Source organism: Alligator mississippiensis, chromosome 1 (assembly GCF_030867095.1).
Source record: "Alligator mississippiensis isolate rAllMis1 chromosome 1, rAllMis1, whole genome shotgun sequence".
Lineage (NCBI taxonomy): Eukaryota > Metazoa > Chordata > Crocodylia > Alligatoridae > Alligator > Alligator mississippiensis.
In genome coordinates, this window is record NC_081824.1 from 247328935 (window position 1) to 247355503 (window position 26569).

Here is a 26569-nt window from a genome sequence, read left to right on the forward strand (position 1 = left end):
AGTGCTATTGGGAGAAATTGGAAAACTGCAAGAAAAAGGGGGAAAAACAACTGTATTGGCAGCAGTCAAGGGAGAGAAAAAACAGTCCTGGTAATTAGCAATTTTATCTGTATTAAAGCAACGGAACAAATAATAGGGGAAAAAAACTCTGTGAAGATCTAGAGGTGTACAGAACTGGATTCAAGCAGCAGCAATGCTTTTTGAAGTCTCAGTTCCGGAAATCCTGTGGCACTGAAATAAGTGCTTCCCAAATAGGTGCTTAACTGCTTCCCTAAATCAGGATCTGGTTGCCTTTGTCCATAAGATATGTGAACTCCCCAGCTGCCTTGGTGGGGGGTGCAAGGCTTAGGAGCTGGAGATGTCATAGGTTTCTCAGTGATGGGGTAAGGGACATGCTCCCCAGCTCATAGGAGCATCCTGGGATTGTCTTTGCTAGAGGGTGTGGGTGGTAAAGTCAGGAGGATTAAATTAGGTGAGCATGTGTTTGAGGAGAGGGGAAGGGGAGGTCACAGCAGCATCACTATGGAAGTTTTCCACCAGGCTGTTTGCAGGAGCTGAGGGAGCTATGGACAGCACAAGCTAATGGAGGAAGTAAGCGCTTCCTCCAAACAGCAGGTTGGCGCCTCAGTAACAGATGGAGAAGCACATCTTGTTTTATTTTTAAACTGTAGGATATTAAGAGCAAAGCTGAATTCCACCTCTGCCCAAGAACTCTAGCATTTTGTAGAGTTAGCACATCCTGCCCTCGGAGCATAACACTTCCCCAGGGGCTCTGACTCAGCAAAATTCATTTTCATTTGCATGTGTGCATCTTTGAACTCAAAGCATTTTATCATTTGCAGATGGGCCTGAGGCAAATTCTGTTTCTGAACAGCCCCAGACTTTGGATGAGTTTTGTCATTTGACCCTGGTCTGAATTTCACAGCTGCTTTTGCATTCACATTGTGCATTTGACTACCTTCCACCCCATCTGGAGACCCCAACATCACCACATTCAGTTGTGGGATAAAAGGTTGAAAATAGGAAGTGAATCCTCATATAGTTTTGGCTTTTCTTCAACTGAGACTGGTTTTCTTGTTAATTTCAAAGATGGAGTGTGGCCATAAGGAGTAATTTCCCAAAGGATGCAACCGTGAATGAGCCTATTCTTCATGGGAGCAAATGGCATGTTATTTGCAGCCATATGAGCTCAGGAGACTTAATTCCATTCTCAGCTCTGCCACAGATCTTCTGGATGAACTTGAGCAAATCCCTTACTCTCTCTGTACCTCAAGACCCCATCTATAAGATTGGGAGTATAAATACTTCCTTATTTCCACTTTCCATTTGTCTTGTTTATTTAGATTATAAAATCTACCTAGCAGAGAGTTTCTGCGCCTAGCACAATGGAGTCCAGACCACAAGTTGGAGCATCTAGAATCTACTTCAATAAAATAATAAGTGTAAAAAATAAGAGTAATTCCTATTCCAATCTATTTCAGTATATGACCCCTTTTGAAAGTATAACCCTGGTCCACTTGGCAGTAGGGGCGGGCCTGAGTTCCCCTCCTCCAGTGCAAGACATGATACAAAGTGATATATACAAAATTTAATAATGTATACACACACACACACACACACACACACATATACATATAGATAAATTATAGGAACTTGAATTTATAAATGACACAAAAAGAAAAATGCATAACTAAGCTAATAATACCAGTTTACAATCAACAATAAACAACCCAACATTCACTAATTTGACAACAATGTACTATACTTCACATTGGTAACACAGCACTTCAATTAGATGGGTACTCTGACTTAATACCACAATCCTCAGAGCCTGTCCAACCATTAGGCGAACTAGGCAGTCACCTAGGGTGCCAAAATTTGGGGGGTGTGACCTCTGTTTCTCCCCAAAAACTCTGCTCTGTGACAATTTGGTTAAGATGGGCCCAGTAGAGGATACACACCTTTACCCTATCTCTTTAGGTAACCTAAGCTGGATACATTCCTGAGGGAGGGGAGAAACCTGCTCCCTCTGCCTACGTGACTGGCATCACATACCTGGGAGAGGGGATTGGGCACCCTGGTGGGCTAGAGACTGCCAGCCTGCCCAACAGTCAGTGATGCATTTCAAATTGGTTGGCTGACAGCCAACAGGTGCTGGCCTCTATTGGACCAGGTAAATGAGGTCATAAGTGTTATATAAGTTAAGGACTGCCCAGGAGGAGGAGGCAGCCATGAAGAAAACTCAGAGAGAGAGGAGCTGGACCATCTGAAACTTGCTCTCTCTCTCCAAACTCATGATCAATGAACTGCCTGCCTCCAGAGGAATTCTCCACCTGCCTCTGGATGATACTTGTGAGTAAGCTACCTGAGATCTAACTAGATATATAGCTTGCAGTAACTCAGATGTGTGATTGAAGGCTACTCCAGCCACCCTGTTTGCTTTATGGGATTTCTCTGATGCTACTCAACTCTGTACTCTATTCCAACCCTACCCCTTGTAACCAATAAAGTTCTCCTTTGTACCTAGCATGGGAGACTTATTGGGAGAGGGTCTAGATTATGCCTTGGGGTCCTCTTGGTTCAGCTGACTAAGGGAGACCACTACTTGTGCTTCTGACTGAGGGAAGCACTCCAAGTTCTTGAAGTGAATCAAGTACACTCGAGGGCTACTAGGCCTGTGTTTCTCAGGGAATGCAGATCCAAAATCAAGCCCATCCCTGGATGGTGGCAGCTCTACCCCCAGGCTAGCGGGTGTGCTCCAGGAAGGGGGTCAGCCAGACGTGAGGCACCCCCAGGGAGGCACGCAGAGCCTAGAAGGTGTTTGGACGCTATGAGGTGGGTGGCTCAACACAGGAGCACCCCCTACTGGCCCACCACAGGGGGTGCCAAAATTATACGCAGAACAAAATAACAGGAACATCATTCTAAAAAACAGCCCTGCTGGCTACAGCTCCATCTTGAACCAGCCCTGTCCCCAGCCCTGCTAGTGCCCCTCACTCCTGACCTGCAGCTCCAAAAGATACTAAATTAAGTCAATATATTTTAAGGCCAAGGCACCATTATGGTAATTTGGTCTGACCACTTGTAAAACACAAGCCATAGAAGCTGACACAGTGCATCTAGGTATATGCATCTAGCCATACCTGTTTGAGCTACAGCATATCTTCATGCAAGATATCTAGTCTTAACTTAAAGATGTCAAGTGGTGAAGAATCCATCACATTTCTAGGTGCTTTGATCCCATGATTAATTACCCTCACTATTAAATCTTTGTACTTCATCTCTAGTGTTAAATGTGGCTAATTTCAGCTTCTAACCTTTAGATCTCTTAGCTCCTGGGAGATGTCTGCAGCTGCTAAGCTTTGCATCACAGGCTTCTCAGTGATGGGCTAAGGAACACATTCCCAGTTCCTGGGAATATCCTAGGATTGTCCTTGGCAGAGGGTGTGGCTGGTAAAGTCAAGATGATTTAATCCAGTGAGCATGTATTAGTACCATGAGTTGAGTCAGCTCTATACACACAGGCATCTTGGACCTTCTATTCCTGCTAGGAGTTAGGGAACAAATGCATAGAACAGACCTGTGGAACCAGTGGTTTGCTCTGGGTGGCTGCATACATGTAGTGTCCCAACACTATGCTGCAGTCTTTTGAAATGTGCCACTATGCCGCAGTTCTGTGAGTTAAGCCAGGAACTCTAGGATAGATATGCAAAGGTCATTGTGCCTACAGCGTGGATGCTTTGAATCTCTGGTACGTAAAATAATTTGGTACAACCAGTTTTACAATGAAAAATCACATTTTCTAGTGTATGTCATTTCAACTCTGTAGGGAATGCCTTTCCACATATGCTTTACAAATGGGGATAGGTAATATAAAAGGAAAACTTAGAAAATAATTGCTTGACATGTAGTTTGAGGTTTAAGAAGGTCTGGTTACCATTTCTTTCCCTTCTCTCCATTTTATTTATTATGTGTGCAGATCTCTGTACTTGTGGGGTCTGGTCAGGACTAAGTATGGGTCCACCTAGATATCATAACAAAGGTTTTCTCAGGAAACTGAGGCTCATCTGGGACATATTTTAGCCAGATTCTGCTTAAGCCTGTGCTCAGGCATGCTTAAAATATGTGAGCAGTCCAACTAATACAACACCTTTGGGATCAATTATGTGTTTAAAGTTAGGCGTATGCTTAAGCAATCTTACTGAATAGGGTGCTTGTTCAGATATTCAGGGTCTCCCTCCTAGTTTTATAGGTTCTTTCAGTACGCGATCAGACCTTCTTTATGGAGAAATACAGGATGCTAGAGATATGCCTCAGAGTGGAAAGAAAAGGGATGCAGATTGTGTGTAACATTTTAGGTGGCATTATTTGTCAAACGGTAGGCTACACTGCCCAATGCTGTGCAATCATGTAATAAAAGACCCCACTATAACAATTTAATATGCACAAGGCAGTGTACAAGGGGGTAGGTTTAAGACTGATTTGGGAACCTTTAGTCTGGGCTTCCTGACATTTGTATGATTAAAATTTCAAACTAACCCTTGTATTTATCTACTTTATTTTGCCTCATATTCCCTTTGGGGTGATGGTGGGGAGCTGGTTGTTTTGAATTTATTTCACAAGAGAAGTACACTTGAAAACAGTCTGATAAACAAACACAATCCAATTATAAATACCATTGTGTCATCTCTGTCTCTTTGTCAACCTGCAGTCATAAAAACTGAGGAACAGGAACTGGGTTATCTCTTAGTATATACTTACTTAGTAGTCATCTTAGAATTAAAGGTTTTTAGGAGGAAGTGAGAGAAAACCCAAGTTAAAACAAATGTTCAGTGAAAAAACACTTCTGAAGCCACAGAATCTATTTTTCATTATAGCAGATATGGAGCTGAGTCTGGGGCAAAAAATATGTGGTACACACATCCTCCCTGTCTAACAGCAGCTTTCTGAGACCAGTACTGGGCAGGCCTAACATTGTTGAGCTATACGGATCAGATGAGAACAGTGCAACTCTACTCATCAAAAATATCCACGAATTAATTTTTTACTTGCAAGTTTTAGTGTCTTCTAAAACTTAGTTGTCCCCAGATGCCCTTCTGGATCCACTGTATCATGCTGTCAGAACAGGAAATACATAGACATGTATCCTGATTCCCAGGCTACATACTCTATTCAGTATATCCTCCCTACTTCTCTTTGTGCATGTTTGAAAGAAAAATAAAAACCTTGGCCTTTATTTACAGCAAGGCCCCTTGACATAGCTCTGGCAGTGCAAAGGGGCCTTATGGTGGGAGTAACTGTAATGTCCTGTCTGGTTGTAGCATACTTGAGAATTAGTCCCTATGATTCTAGATAATATAACAAGTGGTGACCAAAATTCCTTAGAATTCATGCATTTTCCAAACCCAGAAAGCCATCTTTTCAGGTCATTAGGTTCTTATAGATGGAATGTTTCCAGATGGATAATGGCTACACTCAGCACAGAGGGAGGCATTAGTGGTATGAAAAGAATGAATAAACTGTGACACAAGTTTTCAGCTCTCCTCTAGCTTCAGTAAATTCCAGGACAGCTAATGGCTTTATTCTCCATCACACAGGGCAATGTCCAAACATTCACAAGGTTCATCTCCATATATTTTCCTTCCCACAGCTCCAAGTGTGATTGTTAATGAGAATCTTACTGGGTCAAGGAGATTTTATGTTTCAAACTTGACTGTAACTCATCCAAACTTCATAACTCAGACCTTCAAAATCCCCAATTATCATAATCTCTTGCTAGCTATGAATCTCATTGTGATAGTTGTTATTCATGTAGCATGCCTATCATAGACTTTTTTGTTCAAACACAGATTTTTGTAGGCTCAGATCAACTGAGCAAGTAAAGGTCACAAACCAGAAAATCTGATCAATACTCTTTAGCTTATAAGAAAAAAGGAATCACAAGGACTCAGAGGCAGAGAATGTCAGCTGAGTGAATGTGCTGTTGTTTACCAAATTACAATAAGCCCCTCAAGAATGCCAGAGATACAGCCTGTCTTAGAAAGCTGGGGCCTTGAGGTCTGTGCCTGTAACATCAGGGATACCCAGATGGGGAGTCTGGTCAGGACACTCATTCATAGTCACTTGGAACTGGGTACCAAGTAAAACAAATACCAAGTGATTGCTGAAAACCACAGATAGGAATGCATTACACTGGAGTGGGTACATCAGAGATGCGTGGGTTTTGCTCCTAGCCCTGCGTGTGATTTGCTATATGTAAATAATCTAAAATATTCTAATCTGTGACGTGGTCTCCCTGTGTAAAAGGAAGCCAGTATATTTTGGAGCTGTTGTGAAATGTTATTCATATCTGTAAAGTGCTCTGGGATCCTTGTAATAAAAAGGTATGTGGCAATGGGAGAGCTAAGCTCTAGCCTAGAGTGATAAGACATTAACAGAAAGGTAAGACATTAAATAAAATGCAATTAATTAAAAAGAAAATGCTTCAAGCTTAACCCCTCCAGGGCAGATTATTTTCATATAAATCCTTGTGAACAACTCCTCGTTGCACAATTGAGGTTGTGTCATAGCACATACTAAATGTTCTCCTTTTTTCAGTTTTTCTAGAAGGTATGGTAAGCCACATTAGTCATTGTCTGAACGTTGCTGCATTCAGGACCGCAGCAGACAAAGAAGCATAGATGAGAGAAACAGAAAAGGCTGAACTGGCTCGTCTGCTCCATTTCCTCTGTTCACCCAGCATCTCCTACTAATCGTAGCCGTGTTCCATTCCACACATTGACCAGGACTTTATCCAGAGTCATTTCAAATACTCCAATGGACAGAGTTTCTGCTCCTTCTCTCAGGAGACTCCTCCATGCTTTAACAGAACTCCCTGTCAAGAAGGTCTCTTAATTTTCATCTCATTCCTAATTATTCTTCCTGCTTGGTGCTTACCCCCTTTAAAACAACTCTCTCTTCCTCTCTCTCCTCCCTCCTTCTCCCCACCTACTCAAAGGGCCAGATATTTAATGTTTTCTACACGTTGGTTATCATCATATGAGTAACCCCTAAGCAAGAATGAGTAAACTGTGTGGGTAAACTGTTCACCATGGTAAGAGGGTTGCCACCTGAGAAATTAAATGACTTTCCCAACATTACAAAAGAGTGGAATTATAATTTAAGAGCCCTTGGGTGCCTCTACATGTTGCCCTATGGCGACATAGCATGGTGCACCATGGCAATGTAGCAATCACACGGGTTTACATGTGATTGACAGCCATGTCACTGTAGCGGCGCGCTCCTGTGCTTCAGTGCACTGCCACGGTGACGTAGCAGTGAAATCTAACTGTGCGCCACACACACAGAGCAGTACGGGCAGTTATTATGCCATGCTTTATACTTCCAAAAGGAAGTATGAAAGCACAGTGTTGTAGCAACCTTGTGGTAGCGTATCCTTGACTGCTAATGTTTTGCTCAGAGCACTGCACTGTTCTGCTCGTCTCACCAATCTGTGTCTGACAATGATTCAATGCCTACAGAACGATTGAAACTCTTGATTCTCAGAGGCATTTGCTCATGAGATGTGTTGTTCTGGGAAACAATTTGCTTTATGCTGGCACATACATTGCCTCAGGAAAAAAAAAAGTCTATGGTAAACAGTACCATTCCCCCTTCCTTCACCCCGTTTCAAACAGCGTTCTTAATAACCCTTGCTGAATGGCACAGATAATGCTGAAGAGCTTTCTCTCCTACCCATTTTTTCTCTTGATTAGGGCTTTGGCACCAATCCCTTATTTAGGCTTTTGTGAACAAAAGCACAAAGCAGCTCCCTGGAGCAGACATGGCATTGACAGAGGGATCACTGTTTTGCTTTTGTCAGGAAGAACAAAAATGCAGAGAGACAACAGGGGAATTGGGGAAATCAAACATGAGGGCCCAGGCCTATCCGCTCCTAAAACCAACACGTCTGGAGTGATATTGTGTCAGAACAATACAAAAATGCATTTATTATATTTCAGGGTGTTAAGCAAGTGGAGGATAAATAGAGCTGTGGAGTCAGTGGTATCCCTGCAGCCATTTGAAAGTGCAGGGCTTTGGGCTGCGCACCTTAGTATCATCTCAGACAACAGGGCACAGGAGAGGGGAGGAAAAAGTTGCTACATGCCCCCAGTTTGCTTCCATCACACTGGACTGCTCCACAGACAATTCCCCGGAGTGTGAACTGCTTTAGGCATTGCTCCTGCTTAACTGCAGCACATCTACATTTTGACTGCTCTGAGCCCTGGGTGATTGGTGATTCCTTGCCCTCTCATGTCTTCTGCTCCTGCCTCAGCAGTGGGCTGCCCCTGGCTCTGTGCTGTTCCTGTAGAGAGTGTAACCATTTTATACTGCCAGAGGTGCATAAAGGGGCCACAACAGGAGACAGTCTGGCCTGCAATCTTTCCTCTATTTTAGCACAAAAGAAGGATGAGTAAAGCAGGAAGTGAGGGGATAGCGTTAATTGAGCTAATTTAAGTAGCATGGAGCATATGCTGAGCCTTTGTCAGGAAGGGAGGCATATAAATAGTCCTTTGTCTGTTCCTCTTTTTACTTCATTTCACAATATAAAAGTTAGGGATGGCTTAGAATGAAAGGGCGATAAATACTGAAAAAGTTGGTAATAAAGGATATCAGATTGACCCAAAGGACCTTGTCTGCCTGTGTCCTTAAACCAACAAGGCTACAACCTATGCCCCTGAAAAAAAGACAAAGCAGTCGGCTCCAAATATTCACTGGGAGGGCTCTGTGAGATTTGGATAGTATTTTTGGATGTGGATCAAATTGTTCATTTTTTTCACTTCATTTGAAAGTTTTCCCCGAAATTTTCATTTTTTTAGATTAAATTATGCCCTCCCCCCTCCCATTTTCATTGTCTTCTTTTTGTTTAAGGGAGAAGAATGGTAGAAAAACAGCATACAAGAGAGGGGGAAACTGTTCTGTTGTCAACCCCCTGCCCCCCAATAAAGACTGTTTAGTTCATTTTTAACATGGACCCCAAGTCCCCCAGGCCTGTCAGGACACCAAGTGAACTCTGTCATGTGCCAGACTTACACAGGCTGGTTTTTACAGGATAGTTTGCTTTACAGACCACTGCCTTACACACAGCCTTGGGATGAGTCTTGCCTCAACATTTGCAAGGCCACAAATGCCCCATCCTAAACATGAATAGGAAGCTCCTGAACAGAGACATGTTAGTCTATGAAAAAAAATATTTGATCGTGCATTGGTCTGCGGGGGCACTAAGGCACTAAGGCACCACTTGTTCGGCACCCCATTTGTCTACATAATTGGCCGGGCAGCTTTCCACTGGCTCCTTATGACAGAGGACTCAGTATATACTGTCAGCTAAAGTTGGGGCCGTCAGTGAGCATGGGGGTGGGACGTGCGTGAAGGGATTGTACTGACCCTTTGAGTAGCACACTGGAGCCCACAGCCGTGGGGGCTCATCCCTGGGGCTGGGCGTATATGTGCAGGAGAAGGAAGCCGAGTGAGGCAGTGGGCCAGAAGCTGGTGGACTGCAACAGAGCCCTGGGTGACCTGCAGAGCCGGATGGCACAGACAGGAGGGCAACCCTGAGGGCCACTGGAGACAGCTCCGCCCTTGAGTGCAAGCTCCCAGGGGAAGGCTCTCCCCAGGTGCCTATCTGATGAGGACAGACATACTTGCTTTGGTTCAGTTGTCTTGGTCTCAGTTCTCTGTATATTTGCTTTGATATCCAGAGGACGTGGTCCCGTAGTTGTCTCTGCCCTTCCTCTCCCTGCCAGGTGTTACGTGAGCCTGTGACCCCCGGTAATTTATCCAGGTCTCTCATATTTTCCTAATTCCATCTTCCACAGCCATAACAAAACCAACTGAGACTCCTCTGTTTTTTCACACACATGCTGCCTTATCACACCCTTCCTTTGTTTTTTTGTAGCTGCCTTTGTGCAGTAGCTCAGCCAGTAGGCATTGCCATTGTGGGGGGATGCTGCCTGCACTTGTGTTTGCCTGGCTCTGACTGCAGGTAGGAATCTCCATTTCTAATGTTCAGAGCTTCCAGGCCAAGGTCAAATTCATGGACAGCAGGGTGGAGCTGAGCGCCTGCCCTGCTTTAATTCAAGTTTGTGGTAATTAACAGCCACGACTACTGAAAGAGCCCTATTCCATGGAGCATTTCCAGCAGCTCCTCACTATGATATTTCTTGTGGTCACAAGAACATGCTGCTAGAACAGCACTATCTGTGTATTTCAGTGTGCTGTAAGGAGTCTGGCTTGTAGTTAGGTTCATCTTCAGTCCTCTCAAATGATCTGGAATGACAGGATTGGGCCACACCTGGTTCAGGGAAGAGCAGGGACCCGGATCGGTACCTAATCCACCGAGAGTAATGTGTGAGGAACTGAGAAAGGACAGTGGCCTTAAACAAGGTGGAAGTAGATAGGAAAGGGAAATGGAAAGCCCAGCTGAGACTCTGGAGGTATTAGTTTAGACTCACACCTACTTGGCAACTTCATCTTAGACTTATCTCACTGAACTAATGAGTCTGAAGGGAAATGGGCTTGCTTTGTATTCTGAGGCCTCAAGAGAAAAGAAAGGAAAGCCAATAACGAGACAATGTAAGCCACCCTCTAATTCAGCTTCGCCTTCTTACAGCTTCTCAGTGTGTTACAGCAGCTATGACTTCCTTACTCATTAATAAGAGAGAGGCAGGAGATTTAAGGAAGTCTCACATCAGCTTTTACACCATGTCTGAATGTGGTCCATTCAATATACCACATTCTCTGCCTGAGAGTCCCATGAGGAGCAAATGGCCATGACTAACAAGTTCCATCTCACACTTCACATGAAAAGGTTTGGTGGCTTTTTCCAGAGCCTTAAATTGAATAAGGGCTAAGCCAACAAAGAGATTACAGGCATATCAAGAGTTTACTTTGCATGATTGCCACATATTTGCTGCCAGATACAGTATCCTGTTTTCCCTCCACACTCCACTTAGAGATCACATCAAATAAATCTAAACTTTCCAGTTATGTAGAAATAAAGCATGCTGTCTTCTGTTTTTTGAATTTTTTTTTTCAGTTTGTAAGGAATGAAAGAGCAGGCTTTATGCTGAGGTGATGTCACTATAGTGTGAGGAAAAGTCAGAATCAGTTTTCAAACCTTTCTTGAGGTTGCCTTGAGCCAAAGTTATGACAAGCAAGTTTTATGATGGGGAGAAAAAAGCAACACTGTTTTTCATTTCGTTTTGTTTTTTTGGGGGAAGGTTGGGCTTTTTTAATGTTATGGGTATTTACAGTGAGCTGCTGCTTAGAGTTACAATCTAATTTCACCTGCTATATAGCTTTCATAATGAAATATGTGTTCATAGTTTTTAGGGAATGGAAGGGACCTTACAGATCACTGGGTCCAGCCCCCCTGCACAAGGTGAGAAATAACCATTTCTCACTAGCAAAGGGTAGATTTTAGAGTACCAACCTGTATTTGATTAACTGTGATTTTACGAACAACACATATTCAAAAGAATATGTCCTTTCCTTTGTGGATAAGCAATGATATCTCACTACCCTTCTTAGTCTATGGCGCACTCTGCCTTGGAGGATATATAGCACAGGATGGGAGATAGAAGGTATCAGCTCAACTTTAGGAACCACTGAGCAGCTTTGGGGTAGTTGGTCCAACCCTCCACCCAGAACCTAGCATCCCAGTATCTGAGAGAAGGGCTTGAAATTCATATTAGTATTTGCATGTTGGCTCAGATCCTTCTCTAACAACAAGAGACCTTGGCTCAGAAAGTCCTGGCAGGCCTGGGGAAGCAGACACTGTGAGGCAGGGGAGGTGATGTCATACTGACACTTCACTAATGAGCTCATTTGCTTTGATCTGCTGTTGACCAATGATTTCTGCATTTCAGACAATCTCATATCCAAAGTATCTGCCCTGTTCTCTTCCCTGAATTAGTCAACGAGGTTAATTCTGGTCTGTATTTTTTGGTTTCATTAGAAAAGATGTACCCATAGTTTCTCTCCCTTAAATTAATAGCCTTTTTATTTTAGTGGCTCAGGCCAGCTACTTGTCAAGAGAAATAAGTCATCACTGGCTTGGTTAGTGTTCAGTGAGGAAGATAAAATGCTACTGTTTAAAGGTTCACATGTTTTACAATGGCATTTCCATTGAATTCCATTTTGTCTGTAGTAATACTGCTTTGGTTGTCATTACACTCTCCTGCTTTGTCCTCACACACAACTGTTTCAAATTTGTAGATTCCCTATACCTTTGCTATCGGCACACATGTGGCCCCACTTATGCCAGCTTATTTATGACAGACCTTGAAGCCTGTTTCCTCTGTAGCTGCCTTCTCATCCCCTGATATAACTAATGTATCAATGACATCTTCATTATTTGGAAACACAGGAAGGAATCTCTAGACTCTAGAGGAATTTCAGCAGGTATCGCACTGCCCAGGATGAACACTGTAAGGATCTGGAGCAGGGATTCCTACAGTTACAATACAATCCCAAAATGATCAACAAAGCCATATTTGGACTGTGCTCCCACCTGCTACAATTCCAATCCTGAGGCAAGGACAACAGCATCCCTCTAGTTGTCAGCTACAGCCGCCATCCTGAACACCTCTTTAATGACCTCCAACCCCTCCTAGAAAAACATGACTGTCTCAAGGTAGCCATGGTGGGGACACATCCTCACATACAGACAGCTCCTCAGCCTCAAACAGCATCTTTCCAGCAACAGGCTTCTTAATTTCCGTTCTCTCCGAGGCACCAGGCCTTGCAACAGACCTAGATGCCAGCTGTGCCTCCTCATTAATACAGACAACATCATCACTGGATGATAGCATGGATTATAACATCCAAGGTTCATTCACCTGCAACCCTAGAAATGTCTTATGTGCCATCACTTGCTTACAGTGTCCCTCTGCTGGCTGCATTGGACTGATGGGGCAATCCCTGAATGTAAGAATGAATGAACAGGCCTCTGGAATCAGCTCCAGAAAGACACTTGGGCCAGTGGCAGAACACTTTACCCACCCCGGACACTCCATCTCTGACCTCATGGTAGTTATTTTTAGGCAGCAAAACTTAAAAAGCCAGCTTGAATGGGAACCTGTGGAATAGACTGGATTGTGTCAAGTATGGTTTAAATGGACTCCAGATTCTTATCCCATTACCTGGATGAACTTTTGGGACTCCTTTGTTCCTATGGGTTAATTGTTTGCTTGTTTGCCTCTCCTTCTTCCTCTTCTCCCCTTTCTCCTGCCTTCCTGCCTTTTGTATTCCATTAAGTCTCTCCATGTTATATGCTGCTCTGTGCATGTCCTTCTACAGCATCTGAAGTGAGCTCATGAATGCTTATGTTATATATAGCTCTGCTTTAATTAGTCTATAAGGTGCAAATCTACCCTGCCTATTCCCACTCACCATAGTACCACTCTCATGTGGTAGCAACAAAAGTTCACAATACACACAGTTTCTGGTGAGCTGGAATCCAGATAAGCGGGGTTTAGGGAATTTTATTCTATCCACTTTCCTTCGGTGAAAGGAAGCCACAGTATCTCAGTGATTATTTTACGAGCAGCCACTGAGAATATGTTTCCTATTCTACAGTCACTGGATTTTACAGACCTAAATTATTAGAATTCAAAGACAACTTTTGGCAGGGGTTCCTGGACTCTGGCTCATTTCAGTCCAGATACCAGGTGTTCCAAGTTAATGAATAAGGTGTGCAACTTGGCAGCTTCGAGCGCTGACAAGTGTTAATAGAATTTATCTTCTTTTAGAGGCTCTATTAAAATTTCTCTTCTTTGTCCTTGATCCAAATCCATCTCAGGTTGGTGGTTACCCATGGGTTGTCATCACCTGATGGCAGATTTATGATCTCAGTTCATCTCCCAGACAATTGTTGTCCAAATTGCAGAAATCACAGTGACAATGACCTCTAATTACTTCCTGAGTGAGGCCTAGCTAAAGTACTTACACTTAGTGGACAATGGCGTCTGAAGTGTACCCTCTCACCTCTCAGTGTGACTCTCATATATCAGGGCTGAAGCACATGACTAGGGCAGTGTGGGAGAAGATTGAATCATATATGTTCTGCATATAAATCACTCTTTTTTTCAGAGCTGTCAAACAAGCACTAAGTTCATATGAAAAAGATCCTCCATATCTCCTCAGAAATTCTTTCATCCTTCTCCAGACCAGAATGCCATACTCTGGAGCTTAAAAACCTGGTCCTTGAAGTCTACAGGCTTTCTGAGGCTATAATTTTGGGGAGTGGAGAGCAGCCATGCCAGTGAAAAGAGTTAAGGGAATCACAGTTTATAAGTAAGTAGCACTTGCAATAACATCATAAATATATCATTCTTCATCATCACACTTACAGTCCCCAAAACTGTTAATATAGAAGTGTTGTTAATCCCCTGCTGCTGGGTAGGGGAGTTTGTCTGGCAACCGTCTGATTCCATTACTGAAAGGCCCTTTCCCTTCTGAAATTCAGCAGTGAACTGGTCATAAAAACGGGGGGCCCTGATTTCCCTTTTAAGTGCAAGAAAATTATTATTGGTGGTTCTTTTATGGCGAGGGTTGTGGTGCCTCCCATCTGCTTTCCTGATATCTTTGTTTACCTTGGGTTTGAAAAGTCCTCCACATTATTAGACCACAAACAGGTGAGCCATGTTTCAATGTGAAATCTCCATTTCCTCAGCCTATTGCTAGCTGGAGGCTGCCAGTTTGCTTAGTAATGTTATTTGAGTAGGGCTATAGCAGCAGCAAAACACTAGTAGAAGACATAAATATTTTTCCATTGAAAGGTAATGGCTATTCATACACATCCATAAGCTTACTGAGGCTCTTATTCCTGTTTCTGGGGTGTGTGAGTTTAACTTGTTTTTTAGAACTGGCTGCTTGATGCAAGAAATAAGCAGAAAAGAATTTCTATCTTGGACAGTGAACAAGATTCCACCTGTTGCTCAGGCCGTTGTATATTTAAGCGTATTGAAAATGAGCCAACATCTGGAGTTCACAGTGAATCTGAACAAAGATCAGGCACTGATCTTTATGGTTACAGCCTTTGATGAGTGAGTCCTGTGGAGTCTCAGAGATCACTTTTCCCTCTGTGCTCTTCCAAAGAAACTGTAAGAAACAGTGACACCATGTCTGACAATCTTCAGGTGGAAATGGCTTCTATTCAGTCAAGAGTTCCATGAAAATGAATGAGTGAGGACATGTCTACACAGTAGATTCACCCTGCTTGGCAGCTCCATGCAGGAGCTGTTTCCTAAACCTGAAATAGTGAATGACAGGACCAGTTAACCCCCTTGTGATAATTAACCTGTCCACCATGCTGTGGGATTGCAGCTATATGCCTTTTTTTTGTTAGGAACATTGTAGTGTTGTAGCTGTAATGATCCAGGGAATGTGTGAGAAGCAAGGTTTGTTTGGTAATATATTTTATCGGACCAACTGTGCAGTTGGGAGAGATTTTAGACAAGCTTTTAGCCACAGAATGCTTAAGTGAAATGGCAGACAGAACCCTCCTTTTTGTACCGCCTCATTATATAAATGAAATGGTTATTTAGAAGTGGAAGAGGGCAAAAAACCTGCAGAGCTTAAGTTTAAAATATATATATATAAGTTTAAGTTCAAAGCAAAACCAAGTGTAATTTTATTGGAATATGCACTAATAGCTAGATTATATATTATGTTAAAAATGCAACAAGGCAAAAATAATCAAAAGATATTATTTTATTAGTCCTTTAGTTATTCTAGTTAAACATATATCTCTTATTGAGATTTATAAAACTGACGCAGGGAGGAGCGTCCCAGTTCCTCATGGGCCAGTGTGGAGGGCTGGGGTAGCATTACCTAACTTAGCTTGCGCTCCCTGTACTCCAGCTGCTACTCCTGTGGCATGGGCAAGGGCGGGGGCTCCTGCTGAGGGACACTAGTATATTTAGGCAGGGTGAGCAGAGCATGAGCTCCAGGAGCTGATTTGAAGGGGACACAAGACTAGGGGCTTCTAGGGAGCCTATTCTGGGGATGGAGGGTGTCCAACCAGGGTACAGGGAGCCCATCCCCCAGGCCCAGCACCTGGAGCTTAGGCCTGCACCTGTGCCCCAGTAGCAGCAGCTGTAGGGCAGGTAGCTCAAACCCCATCAGATAATACCACCACTACTCAGCTGAGACCATGGAGCACTGCTGGAGCCCCCAGGCTGGTGGGGGACACCCAGGAGGGCCAGGCAAGGACCAGAAGCAGGACGGGTGAACCAACTTGTCACCACCACTGTCTCCTAGGTGGGAAGGAGACCCAGGGCTTCTCCTGTTCAGCTCCAGCTGTAGACAGTGGGGACTACCTGGCAGGGTGCTGGGGGCAGTTGGGACAGCAGGAGCTCCTGCTTCCTGCCTCTGCTACCAGCTAGTGTGTGACACAATGGTGGGTGGGAGATCCAGCATGGGGCAGGGCCAGGAAAAGGGTACCTGTCTGCTGCTGCTGCTGCTGCTTGACAAGCCTAGTACCCCCATTCAGTCTCATTCAGCAGCTAGAGCCCCTGGGCTTGTATGGGACACCTGATGGATCTGGACAGGGAGCAGGGGCAGGAAGAAGGGAGCCACCCACTGCTACTGGTGTCCCTGGCTGAACCTGGCACCCTGCACAGCAGCTGGCGCCCCCTGATTGACAGGAGACTGCAGAGAACCAGGCAGGTACAGGGAGGAGGGACCCACTCACCACTGTACCACACTGACCCAGGTGTGGGGGAGCCCCAGAGCTACTCCTGCCCCACTTCACCTATGGGCTGCAGGGAGCATCTGAGTAAGGTGCTGGGCTTGACCAGGGACAGCAGCAGTGATGGTCAGGTCCCTTTTTTCTGCTCCCTTCCCCTTTGCAACCCACAAATATTCCTTATTAGCCCAGGGACTCCTCATGGCTGGAGGGGTAATGCCTATGGCATCTGCTGCACCCCACTTTTCTAAATCCTGCAATTCCCCATGCTCATACTGTCTAAACTATTTCAGCTAGCACCCAAACAAAAAACCTTTTCTCCCTCTTGGCTCTTTCTCAGAACACATTATCAGTACTTCTATGGCACTGTCTGTTTTTCTTCCTCTCTGAGTCTGTTTCTGTGCTTTCTGTCTTGCATCTCTCCACCACACACATCTGAACCCTGCCCACATGAAGTTGGAGTTGCCTATATATCAGCTAACTGCTTCCATAAAGGAGATTAATGATTTTTTAAAATCCATTTTTCAGTGAAGTTTAACACAGCCAAAACAGTTCTATATTTTCCTTCAGCATCTTCCAAAGACAGTGTATGAATCAAATCATGATATATCTAATCATCCATGCTACCAGCTGCCACCGGGATCAGAAAATCTAGCTGGACTGTTTCTAACCCTATCTGTGCATCACCAGCATGAAGCCTTCTTCAGGAAATGAGATGACAATGGTTTTGACAATGCTCACTGCAAAATATATCCCTGTTCACTGCCCCATAATTGCAGGGTTGGTGAAAGTGAAAGCTTATTTGTCAGCAAAGCGAACAGTCAAGACTGAAGTTGTTCAGGATGAAAGCCATAGAGAACTTTCACAAGGCCTGTGTTTGAGAGCTTAAGTGGGACTTAAGTGGTACCTTGGATGCAGCCTAGGGGTGGATTTTAACCAGAGGGAATGGGTATACTGAACAAGTAAATTCTATATAAAGTTCACATTATCACTTTTCTGGTTGTAACCACCCTTTGAGGCTGACATTCCATTTCACTGCATAGCAATCAGTACACTCAGAGTGCTGCTTCCCGCATCAGTCATAGCTCTTCTCCCTTGCTTATTTACATCCCATATTGCAACTTTAATCCTTCATTCCCACTGTTTTCTGTTAGTAAAACTGAATTATTCATGCCTGCTTTCATCATTAATTATCACACACTGTAAAAGGATCTTTTTAGTTCTAACACATTGAAGCCCAAGTTAGGATCAGAGCCCTGTGGCATGAGGTGCATTGTTTTACATTCAGAAACAAATAGTCCCTGCTCTGAGGGGTTTACAGTTTGTCCTATTCCTGCTTCCCTTTCCACTCCACAGTGCCCAGTGCAGTCAGTAGGGTTCTGTGAAGACATAGGGGTCCGTCCATCATTAGCAGCTTACTCAAGTAGGACCTAAAATAGCCACCAATAGGTGGGAGGAAAGGAAGCGATCAAATGTGAGTCTGCTCTATGTTGCCAGAGAAATGTATACATGCTATCCTTTTAAAAAGGCAAGGTTCTTTGAGTAGATGTGATATCTTTTATTAGACCAACTGAGTTGTTGAAAAAAAGTTCTTAAAACTTTCAGGTGCAATCACCCTTCTTTTTCATGCATGGGGAGTCTCTGCTGGTCGGAGACTCCAAGGAATGAGAGAAGCTAAAAGTAAAAAATTCCTTTTAAAATTAATTCATGTGTATCAGCTGTATCTATGTGCATTAAAGTCTGCCCTTACTTCTTTGCCTATTTATGTGCAAGCATCACAAGGGAAGTGGCTTAGGGGAGAAGGGTGTGAAGGAGAACAAGACAATAGTTATGCCAGATCATTTTTAGGAAAGCACCGCTGTTCTGGAAAGATGCAAAGGCAGTAGTGAGAAAAGCTGAATTTACCCATGAAATTAGAAATAACTGATCCAGTGTATTTAGCTGTGTAAGCAGTATACATGTGCACGTGTATTTTCAATTGTTCTGCTTTTTACTGAACTTGAAATTTTGCATATTTCTGAAAGCAGACATTTTATGTTTCCTAGGATTATTTTTGCTTATTTATTTATTTGATCCAGAAAATCTCTTCGCTGCTTCTTTGGTTTGTTTTAGCTTTTTACTGTCATGGTGCTTTGCTTTTTCTCAGTGTCATCCACATCACATTCTCATTTTCTGTCATTACACAAAGAGCTCACAGATACTTTCAGTCATCATTAACTTCGTATTTGATTAAGAAGAAAATCAAACACAAAAGGACAAAAACAAAGTCTCCCTGTGAGAGCAGAGGGTATTTCCTCTGACATTCTGCACTGGCTTGAATACAAAATGGCTTTCTGTCTCTGGAAATAGAAGTTTTTAGAATAAAAGTTACAACATGAAAAAAAGAAGAAGCATGTAGCAGCTGTTGCTAAATACACCATAGTTTGCCTTGCATAGATTCAGATTGATGAGCTCAGACCCAAACTGCAATTCCAAACAGCTTTGAATGCTGGGTTTCAGGTCTGAACTTCACACCTCAGGTCATTTTCAAGAATCAAATAGTGGTATAAACAAGTGCTGATTTTTATGACTGGGGCATTGCTATCGTTAGGACATGATTGCTCAAATAGTGGCAGTGACTCAGGTCCTCATCCTTTCCAAAATCAGTCTTACTTAAAAATAAGGAAACAGCTTCCACTGATCAGTGGAAGGAGCAGGTCCAGTGCCATTCAGTAAATCACCCTGGAATTAATATTTTCACCTGGAATATGTTTACAAGAAGAGATGGCTTGTAAAATGTAGGTTAGGGAACCTCTCTGTTGCTCCTGACCTGACCAGACTGAGAAAACCAAAGATAAACAAACCACAAGGCCAGTTTTAGCCACAAGGTAAATATTTTTCAACCCTGATGCCTATGATATACCCTGGAATATGTAAAATATGTTTGGCTGTTTCTAAAAAAAAAGTGTATATTTAAAAAGGCTTCACTACAGTTGCAGACAGGACAAAATGTCTGAATCCTAGCACCCCCACATACCCAAAAGTTAGGGGCACTTGGATCTAAACATTGCCACACAAGTCTATTTGCAGTCTTAGAGATGTGTGCAATTCTGACCTTCAAACTTTTGCAATAGCCACCTTTCCCTCTGCCATTTTGGTGAGGACAGAGTACAAGGTAATGCAGCTGCAGTAGATGATTTCTAGAATCAGAACAGAAAATATGTATCTATATATTTTTTTAATTATTTGACATATTAAATATTGTTTTTTGTTTATAAATTAATATTAAGATTTTTTTCTGCCTCTTTCTTTTAGATGGGATGCATTGCTCTATGCCAGTTTCCTCCAGAGTTCACAGCACTTTCAGAAAAGTGTTCATAAAGTGTTTATTCAGGCTATCATCAGTGTTTTTATATATATCCTCAGCCCATGGGAATAGCAACATATCCTTATTTAGGGAGTGATCAAAAGCCCCTTTAGAGCAACTGAAAGTCTCCCATTGACTTCACTGGTCTTTGGATCGGACTCAAAGAGCTGATTTGTTGATAATACACCAGCAAACATTACTTGAGGCTGCTGAAAAACATCTGACACCTGTATCAAATTTATATCCTTGAATTTGCTTTACTTTTAAGGGCAGGAAAGAACACGCAGGCAGATACACACTTAGGTCAAATCTAACCCCCAAGTTTATTACCCTAAAACAAGGCTAATGACAATAATAACATTACATCAATGCAATCACATTAAATGTGGGGGTGTTTAGCTATTCACATATCAGCAAACTTAGAAGTATGGTTCCAGTAGGACCCTGTTGGACCATTTTGACTCTAGCTGAGGGGCACTGACAAGGCCTAGAAGTTGGGACTAGAGCACTAATTCTTAATTTTTTTTAGACTCAAGGATCCCCTTGTTAGACTCACAGCATCTCTTGGAAACTGGAAAATGTCAGATCTTACTTTTCACTCCTTTTTGACTAGAAAAAGAATAGAGCAATTCTTCTGTTGCAAAGAAGTAAAAAAAAAAAATCCACAACAGGTCAGAATGTTTTTAACTCAACAAATTCCTATTTAAAATCCCTGGGTTTATCTTGTGAACCACGTCTGCAAACATAACGGTGCTAAGTATTAAGCGGTGCCCCGTGGCCATGGCATCTTGGTTGAGAATCACTGATCAAGAGCTTGCCCTGTTGTTTTTTAATATCTCTCTCAGGAGACTATATATGCTCTAAAGTGTTGTTGTCCGCAAGCATTAGACAGTGACAGGCTCTGACCTGTAGTGTATCTATGGAGGGCCAACTAGGGCAGCAGCCTTGGTTGCCCACTTGGTGTGGGGGGTTCAAAATGAGCAGCCTCCACAGCTGCTGGATGATCATGCTCCTGGCAGCCCAGCACCACCACTGCTCCAAGTGCTGTCACTGCTCAGGCTGCAGAGCTGCCCTGTTATGCCTCTGGCTCTGACTGGAAATCAGCCCTTTGCTACCTTATACCTTTTAAAGGAACAAGTGTTCATATATCATTATACTTAATGCAAACAAGGTTTTTTCATACTCATGTACTTTGGTGGAGGGGAGGGGTATAAAACAAATTAAAATAACTTAAACCAGTAGAATGTCATCAATCAGTAATCTCTATAATCTATCCAGTCCACTGGTGACCTCTCCTAACATGTCAGCAAAAATTTAATAACAGAGGCTCTGATCCATATCTAGGAAAGAATTTAAAGCACATACACAACTTAGATCACATACCTACCTGCCTTCAATGCCAGTGGGTCTTAAGCACGTTCTAAAGTGCTTTCCTGAATGGGAATAGGACATAAGCATGGGTTTCAGTTCTTTACTGGATGAGGTCATCAGTCCAGCAGGCAGATATCATGTCACAAGTTTGCTGGTTTTATGGACCATAGATTATTTAGTAGCATTTTCTAGAGCAGGGGTGGGCAACCTGCAGCACGTCACAAGGGGTATGGGAAGCCTCTTTGTGTGGCTTACGGGAGATCAGGGACAGGGCAGGGAGTGAAAGCAGAGCGGAGACTGGGCAGGGGAAGAAGACTGGAGTGGCACGTAGGGAGGATGCAGGACTGAATTTGTGGCACACCTGCCAAAAAAGATGTTCCCCACTGTTCTAAAGTATTATAATAAATTAGATGTGATTATAGAAGGCACAAGGTTCATTTCATGGTCTATTTACCTGGCTTTTATTCTCCTGTGATCATTCATGTATTCAAGAATGAGAAAAATGCAGTCATTCATACTGTTCCCCTCCCCACCATGTGAATTAGTGAAATTCTACTATGTTACTTTGTCATGAAACTTATATTATTTATAGAATATAAATTAAGTAAATTACAAAGCACACTCTTCTCTGATAGAGTCTTTCCTGCAGTTAATCCCTTGCAGCAAACAGATTATACTTCAAGGGCTCAGAAAAACTGCTGTTGCCAGCAGCTTTATCAGAACCTGTCAGATACAGAATTGAATTATGAGGCAAATAATACCCATTGAGATTCTATCCCACAGCAAGATTGAACATTGCATTTGTATTCTTTTTGTCAAACAGTTTCTCAGGAGAGTCTGGGCCCCAAATCAGATAAAGTAAAATACGAAAGGGAAAAGGATAAGGATCGTGGAGTGTTGGAATGATGCCTCTGCTCCTTTGAACTGAACAATGTTCTTACCAGATGAGAAACATTTTTGTCCACTTCAGATAATTCCTAAGTAGCCAAATGATTACACTCACACTTTCCAAAGTTTGAAAAGATTTGCTTAAGAGCTGGAACCAAACCTCAGTAAGGACTGCCCAGAGGGGATTTGGTTCTGAGCAAGAGAGTTATAAGTGATTGCAGTGCTGAGAATGGAAATTCCATCCTGACCTTATCTACAGCATCATGCTTCAGCAGTGCTGTCATTATCTCCACTTCTCCTAAAGTAGCAATAGAGAGCAGCAAGAGACAAACCTCAGCAATGCAGTGAGCTAATTAAATATAAGTGTGTGTGTGTGTGTGTGTGTGTGTATCTATCTATATATATATGTATATGTGTATGTATGTATATATGTTGGCCCCTATAATAAGGAAAGCATAGTTTAGTAAGCAGATGGCCCTTGGAGATGTCCATATGGTCTAGCTGCATTTCTCTTCCTAGAGTTGGTTGAATCCAAAGGATATGTATTTTGTATAAAACTAAGCCCCTAACTCAATATTTTGTAGGCCTGAAAAACACTGTAGCTAAACAAGATGTTCTGCCAATGGTAAATGTGGGTTAGCTTCTATCAAGTGACTGTGAATAGCTGGTTATCATCAGGTTTCTTTGACCTTTAAGGCTTGGCCTAATACAATGTAGGTTTTTGTTGTTCAGTGCTTAACAAGATTTCATATGTTGGGTTTTTTTCTTCCTTTTTTTTAACAGAGGCACTCTTGAAGTCAAGGCTTGGAATTTTATGTAATTTTAAGGGTTGCTTATATAACTGCAGTTTCTACAGAAATGCATCAGGGTGGGGAGTTCCCTTCAGAACAAATTGGTACTGGAGCAAGGAGACAAGTTGCTTGTAATAAAATGATGGGTAGCCACAAAATGACAAGTGTGGACGTCCAAGTCAACCTCATTCAGACATTCAAGTGGATCTGCATGCGGTCTTTCATAGGAGAAATCTAAGGAGCAAAGAATGATCTTCTTCTGGACACCTTATCATCTCTCATTAGAAAGGACAGAGGCCAGGTGCAGGGGGAGGGTTTGGTAGGAGAAGGAGTTTTATATGGCATTAACGTAAAAATAAAAGCCTAAGCTAAAAATGGCACCTTTATGCATACATGGCTTGTGCTCCACATCATATGTCTTTCAGAAGTCTCATTGCATTTTGGTGCACAGCATTCTTCAAATTTATTCAATATCTCATTTAACTCACTGGCATACTTTGACCCCAGCTGACTTCCTGCCCCTGGGCAGGGGGCTGGACTCAATGATCTCCCGAGGTCCCTTCCAGCCCTAATGTCTATGAAATCTATGAAATCATGGGGATGTCTTGTCCCTGAGAGGAGAAGTTGTTGAGGAAGAAAGTAAGGCTTGGTAAAGGACTGATAGAATGATTCTGCCTTGATTGCAGAATCATTTCTCTTCTTGCTGTCTGCAGATGTTTTACAGTTAAATCCAGTGGCACACTTTTTACTATGGTATTAGGAAATGAGACTGTTTGAATCCAAAGGGGGTTCTACAACTGGCTGCTAGAAATATCACCTTTGGACTTATGAATTAAAGAAGTCTGCACTAGAATAACAGAGTGAGAATAAATATTAACCCTTCCAATGGCATCTGTACAGCCTCTATTCTAACCATAACTGTTCTGTAAATGTAAATAAACTCTATTCTCTTAAAATGTGAATTCCTGCCTTCAGAACACCATTAGAGTTTGGACGGGTATTACCTCAGTGTGTATTCAGACATTATTCAAACAAATTGCTCTACTGCAGTACAACTAAGGCCTATTCATTCATTTATAATGGTGGAGAACTGTGCAATGTCCCTGAGGAATCCTGAAAAGAATTGGTCTGTTGTAAGCTCACACACTGAGTTATTTAAAATTGATATATTTTGCTAAGATCACATAATAGCTCCCAGGAGAAGATAAAAACAAACAGATCAATGCTGATTACACCTTCAAATCATTTCTGGAAACAGTATGGAACTTGCTGCTATAGAAAGTAATTGCTTTGACCTTTGTGCATTTGTTTCCCTCTTTCCCTTTGTGTGTCACAGAATTCATGCACCTTGGTCTTATAAGACAGTGTGTATGCACTGTACAGTTTAGCCAAGGGTCTTCAGATTGGCTGAGCTGAACCTCTCACAAGTCTAAAGGTGGGTAGGTTTTAAGGTATCAGTGCTGGTGCTGCTTTCATGACAAATCAGCCCTTGGGCTGAGATAAGGTAGGTTTTATAGATTTCATAGATTTCATAGATTCATAGATTGTAGAGTCGGAAGGGACCACAATGGATCATCATGTCTGACCCCCTGCCCCTGGCAGGAAAGAGGACCGAGGTCAGATGACCCCAGCCAGGTGACTGTCTAGCCTCCTCTTGAAGACCTCCAAGCTAGGTGATAGCACCACCTCTCTTGGAAGCCCATTCCAGATCCTGGCCACTCTTACTGTGAAAAATGTCTTCCTAATATCTAACCTAAATCCATTCTCAACTAGTTTACACCCATTATTCCTAGTCACTCCCTGGGGCGCCTTAGTAAACAGCGCTTCCCCTACTCCCCGTTGACCTCCCCTAATAAATTTATAGGCGGCCACAAGATCTCCCTTCAGCCGTCTCTTGTGAAGACTGAAGAGATTCAGCTGTCTCAACCTTCCCCCGTAGGGTCTATCACGAAGGCCACTAATCGTGCGAGTGGCCCTCCTCTGGACCCTCTCGAGATTCCCTGTGTCCCTCTTGAAGTGCGGCGCCCAAAACTGGCCACAGTACTCCAACTGTGGCCTGACCAGTGCCGCATAGAGGCACTTGGTATCATCAGCGAACTTGGAAAGGGTGTTCTCCACACCCTCGTCCAAATTGCTGATGAAGATATTGAATAATATCGGTCTGAGGACCGAACCCTGCAGGACCCCACTGCCCACCTCCCTCCAGGCCAAGAAGGAACCATTCACCACCACTCTCTGAGTGCGGTCCCTAAGCCAGTTGGTCACCCCCCTGACCATGTAGGTGTCCACTCCACAGTCTGCTAGCTTCCCAGTGAAGATAGGGTGCGAAACTGTATCGAAGGCCTTTCTAAAGTCCATTTCATAGACATTAGGGCTGGAAGGTACCTTGGAAGATCATTGAGTCCAGCCCCCTGCCCCAGGGGCAGGAAGTCAGCTGGGGTCAAAGGATCCCAGCAAGATTGATGGATCCTGGCAAGATTGCAGGTTGAAAGCAGCCAAAAGCTCCCACACCTCCAACAAGTGGGGAGCCCTACTCTGTAAGTGACAACCAGGTCATGCCCCCATTTCTCCAACCATAACTCTTATGCATGGGCCCAAGTTTGTATTAAGTTTTGGTTCAGACCATGCCAGAGATTGGTGCCAGTTAGGCACTTGGATCCATATTCAGATTCCAGAACAGTTTCATTTCTCCAAGGAGTATTGGATCATTTGTTTTTCTCTTCCCCCAGAACCCACACCATATGGCCCCACACCATGCACATCTCCTTCCCCTGTTTGTGCCTTTTTTTGCTGTATCATATGTAGTCTTGTAGACTTGAAGCTTCAGTCCTATGGGGTTAGCATGCAGTAGATTTTGTTTTGGAAGGAGTAGTGTGCTTATTATTTGGAACTTTCGAATTCTGAGCTTACTAGCATGAGACACTCATAGAGAGGTAGCAACTAAGCAATTGCTCCAGGGCTATATTGAAAGCACATGCCTGAGGCTTACTGGGAAATAGTGTATTGTGCTTTCTTTCCATTGTTGCTCCAGGAAGGAACATCAAGCACTCTCTATACGATCTATTACATATACTCCCAAACCAGCCCTGTTCCTAAGGTGAGTAATAATGCCTCACAAGTGTATTTGCTAAGTGACTTAGCTAGTACGTAGGGCTGCCTATACACATGCTCAGGGTGGGTGTGGGGTGTTTTAACTAGAGCAGTTCCTGGATGGCTGCTTTAATGAAAATGGCTCATCATGGGTGACTGGTGCCTCCTGAGTCTGGGGGGGCACCAGATCACCAACTCGGGGGGAAGAGGGGTCCCCCAGCGCCTGATTGCTGAGCCAGCGGCAAAACCGGATACTTCTGGTTCCACCAGCACTTCTGGTTTCGTGGCTGGCACTTCCTGGAGGTGCACAGCCAATCTCAGGGGGTGCCTGTGCATCTGCATGCACCCCTA

The 26569-nt window shown here is 43.2% G+C and overlaps 1 long non-coding RNA gene across 2 annotated transcripts in view; it reads left to right on the forward strand.

Moving 5' to 3' along the window:
* The first annotated feature begins 2230 nt into the window (after nt 1-2230).
* The window catches only part of LOC132243317 (uncharacterized), a 90008-nt gene continuing 65669 nt past the window's right edge, over nt 2231-26569 (forward strand). For both annotated transcript variants that reach the window (XR_009458996.1, XR_009458997.1), the window contains exon 1: nt 2231-2352. This is a non-coding gene — a long non-coding RNA (uncharacterized LOC132243317). The remainder of the gene's footprint in view (nt 2353-26569) is intronic.